This window comes from Oryx dammah, unplaced genomic scaffold, assembly GCF_014754425.2.
Source record: "Oryx dammah isolate SB20612 unplaced genomic scaffold, SCBI_Odam_1.1 HiC_scaffold_2, whole genome shotgun sequence".
Classification (NCBI taxonomy): Eukaryota; Metazoa; Chordata; class Mammalia; order Artiodactyla; family Bovidae; genus Oryx; species Oryx dammah.
In genome coordinates this window covers 13609939-13614612 of record NW_024070186.1, presented here as the reverse complement: position 1 = coordinate 13614612, position 4674 = coordinate 13609939, and positions in this window count along the sequence as shown.

The window sequence follows — 4674 nt, the reverse complement described above, 5'->3', positions numbered from 1 at the left end:
TACTTGATCTTGACTGTCAGCCTATGTACAAATACACATCTTTGGGGACTCATATAATGCGACTGGGGTTAGCTGATGGGGTGAGAGGAAGGCGTTTGAAAACAAATGTCTTTAGGCACCTGTCCGTCTTTCTGTGCATCCACTGCCCAGGGCCAGTGGGGGGGTGCGTGGCGAGTCCTCTTGCCTGCAACTGCTCACAATGCCCTTGGTGCCAGGCCTGAAGCATCCGCTCCTTGGGCCTCGACCTGTGAGAATGGCTGGGGGTACCCCCACCCAGCTCCACCCAGAGAAGTGCCTTCCACTGTCTGTTTTCCCCACACGGGCCCTCTTCTGCTGGGGATCAGCATGGCCTGCCCTGGACAAGCAGAACGCATGTTCCCCAAACATTCCTCACTCGTGGTTTGGACCCCAGACATGTCCACAGAGGGTCACTCACCCCATAAAATAACACCTGAAACAGCAGTGAGGCCCCCTGCCCCTCATGCGTGCTCCTGACCTGTCTCAGCAGCCAGACCTCATGGAGCTCTGTTACGAGTTGCCTGTGTCCGTCCATTCCTCCAGCGACCAGAGTTTGAAGTCAGGCTCTTGCTGTTGTACGTGGAGCTCAGACCTCGGCTGAGGTTTCCAGGCTGCGCTTGATGATACAGTCGGGGCTCCTACCCTGCACCCCTGAGGTGAATACAGGGTCTGTGTCCTCAGGACACCTGCGCCCGACTGTCCACCTCTGCCCACATTTTGTTCCCATCCCTTCACCCAAGTGTGGGGCACAGGGCCTGGCCTTGGCCCCCACACCCTCAAGATGCTGCAGGCACCAGGGAGCAGTCCCATTCCTGAAGGTGCAGGGTTCTGTCACTTGGCCACCACAACCTAAAGGTATGCTTAAAACAGCAGTTCTCAGAGTGGGATTTCTGGTGTTCTTAGCATCTCTGAGCTTGGAGCTGCAAGCCCATGCCAGTGCCCCCACTCAAAGATTTATCTGTTTAGCTCCTTCCAGTCCCCTGGGTGCTCAGCACCCCGTCTCCCCTCTCCTGTGTGGCAGACAACAGGCCTGCAGGGACCACCTTCCTTAGCAGACAGACCAGGAATTCCCTGGTGGCCCAGTGGTAGGATTCCATAGCTGGTCCAGGAACCAGGATCCTGCAAACTGCCATATGGCATGGACAAAAAAAAAACACCAAGACTGCAAAATGGGTATTTTTCCCTCTGGTACTAACTGTGCTCTCCATAGCAATCACTGGTTCAGCAGATGCTGAGTACCTTCTCGGGGCCAGGCCCTGCTCTGCTGCAGCAGCAGTGAGTGAACAGACAGATAAGATGCATGCCTGTGAGCTGGGCACAAGAGCTCCGTGTGGGAAAAATAAAACCAGGAGTGGATGCATTGGGAAGATCCCCTGGAGGAGGGCATGGCAACCTACTCCATTATTCTTGCCTGGAGAATCTCCGTGGACAGAGGAGCCTGGCGGGCTACAGTCCATGGGGTCACAGAGTCCGACACAACTGAGCGACTTTAGAAGATTGCTCTCCAAATTCTCAAAAGATCTCAAAAAGTAGACCTTTTAAGTGTCTACTGAACTTGAAACGCAAAGAAATGAAAAGACAGTCTACATGCAGTTGATTATTACCTATTGCAAAGGTTAAGTTGAAACCGAGTTTTAATTTTTAATGTTTTTCTTCATTTACCTGACTGTGCTAGCAAGAAAGTAATATTTGAACAGGGACAAAAGAGATGAGCATGTGAAACCATGGTTGGTGAAGAAAGTGTGACCAGAAGCAATAGCAGGTACAAAGGTCTCGTTTCCCTGAGCTCCTAGCTCTCTGAATTCAGAGAGAGCTCTGAATCCCCCCTCCCCAGGGGATTTTCACAACCCAGGGATTGAACCCAGGTTTCCTGAACTGCAGGCAGAGTCTTTACCATGTCAACTACCAGGGAAGCCCAAAAGGTAACACATTTGTGAATTCGGAGAGCAATCTTCCAAAGTTGGCCAGACTGAATTCAGAGAGCTAGGAGCTCAGGGAAGCCACTCTCAGGACAGACCTGAGAAGCCAATCACAATCAGCCAAGAGCTATGCAGACTCCCTGGATACTGAGCAAAGGGCTCCGGACAAACTGAGAAGTGTTTATTCAATAATACATACAGAACCTTGGTGAGAACAGAGGCCGTGGTGTTAGAGCTGGGCCGCACGCCACCCCCCATGCCTCGGGGGCTGGCTTCATTAGGTCAGCAGTCGCCCTGCATGTCCCAATGGTAGCCCATGTGGCTCAGAGGGAAATAATCCGCCTGCTAATGCAGGAGATGCAGGAGAGACAGATTTGATCCCTAGATCAGGAAGATCCCCTGGAGAAGGAAATGGCAGCACACTCTAATATTCTCGCCTGGGTAATCCCATGGACAGAGGAGCCTCGCGGGCTGCAGTCAGTGGGGTTGCAAAGAGTCAGACACAACTGAGCACACCCACCCCGCTGGCTGGGAGTGGAGGAGCTTTTCCTTCTAGATTCTGCGGTAATGTTTTACCTTCCCACTTCCACGATCCAGGGAGCAGAGGGAGGGCCAGGGCTGGTGTAGGTGCTCTGAGGGGTCACACCTTCTAAAACTCAGATAGAGGGGGCTCTGCCACTCGGTGTAAAAGCCTTGGTCTCCCTCCAGCCCCAGCAGGTGTAGGAGCTACTCCCTGGAGGCTCTCCTAGCAAGCTCTGGTCCTCAGCTTCCCGGCAGGTCCACCATGATGAGTCCCCATCAGAGACAAGGAAGCAAGGCCTGGAGACGCATGTGCAGAGCAGGGGTCTCCTCCCAGTTCACTCGTCCGAAGAGCTGTGGTTCCATTCAGTCCCCCACACCGCCGAGCCCCCACAGCGTAGACTCCAGCCCCACTGAGTCAGCACCAGTGGGTTTGAGCTCACCGGGAGGCACTGGTGCAAAGAGCAGCATCAGCTCCAGGTCCTCGAAGCAGAAGATCAACAAACACACTGACCTGAGTCGACCCTGGCTGCAAATGCACAAAAGCAAGGCGGTTTTCCTCAGCTCTGCGTCCACCAGGTCCAGGCTGGAGAAATCCCGCCAGCATCCTTGGCCTTCCTTTCAGCCTTTTAAGTTTCTGAGCTGCATGAGATAAAGGTCCTTTGACTTCGGCTGCCTAAGTCAGGCACTGAAGTCACTTCAGTCACGTCTGACTTTTTGTGAACCTGTGAGCTGCAACCCATGGGCTCCTCTGTCCATGGGATTCTCCAGGCAAGAATATTGGAGGGGGTTCCCATGCCCTCCTCCAGGGGAGCTTCCCGACCCAGGGATGGAACCCACGTCTATTACGTCTCCCGCATTGGCAGGCGGGTTCCTTACCACTAGCGCCACCTGGGAGTTACACTAGAGCAGAACAAACAGCCCTACAGACATCCCGAGATCTGCTGTCTGGACTGAACTGACAATGACATTGGCTGCGGGTTTATGTTCTTTTGGACAGAATCCTCTCAAGTGATGGACAATGGGACATTTGAGCCAAGCTCTCCAGCCTGCTCTGCCAGAGACTGACACTGTCAGTCACATGACTTATCATCATGTGCTTACATCTTGTCAAGCACATCGCCACGGTCCCCAGACCGAAGGAGATCTCCAGCATTCTCTCACACAAATCCGTGACCAGACTCCCCCTAACTGCCCCCACAAATGCTGTTTCTAACCAGGAAATCAATGACCACACATGGCCTTGGCTTATAGTGTCATAAAGGTTCTTCAGTTCAGTTCAGTTCAGTCGCTCAGTTGTGTCCGACTCTTTGCGACCCCATGAATCGCAGCACGCCAGGCCTCCCTGTCCATCACCATCTCCCGGAGTTCACTCAGACTCACGTCCATCGAGTCTGTGATGCCATCCAGCCATCTCATCCTCGGTCATCCCCTTCTCCTCCTGCCCCCAGTCCCTCCCAGCATCAGAGTCTTTTCCAATGAGTCAACTCTTCTCATGAGGTGGCCAAAGTACTGGAGCTTCAGCTTTAGCATCATTCCTTCCAAAGAAATCCCAGGGTTGATCTCCTTCAGAATGGACTGGTTAGATCTCCTTGCAGTCCAAGGGACTCTCAAGAGTCTTCTCCAACACCACAGTTCAAAAGCATCAATTCTTCGGCGCTCAGCCTTCTTCACAGTCCAACTCTCACATCCATACATAACCATAGGAAAAACCATAGCCTTGACTAGACGGATCTTAGTCGGCAAAGTAATGTCTCTGCTTTTGAATATGCTATCTAGGTTGGTCATAACTTTTCTTCCAAGGAGTAAGCGTCTTTTAATTTCATGGCTGCAGTCACCATCTGCAGTGATTTTGGAGCCCAAAAAGATAAAGTCTGCCACTGTTTCCACTGTTTCCCCATCTATTTCCCATGAAGTGATGGGACCTGATGCCATGATCTTCGTTTTCTGAGTGTTGAGCTTTAAGCCAAATTTTTCACTCTCCTCTTTCACTTTCATCAAGAGGCTTTTTAGTTCCTCTTCACTTTCTGCCATAAGGGTGGTGTCATCTGCATATCTGAGGTTATTGATATTTCTCCCGGCAATCTTGATTCCAGCTTGTGCTTCTTCCAGTCCAGCGTTTCTCATGATGTACTCTGCATAGAAGTTAAACAAGCAGGGTGACAATACTTGACGTACTCCTTTTCCTATTTGAAACCAGTCTGTTGTTCCATGTCCA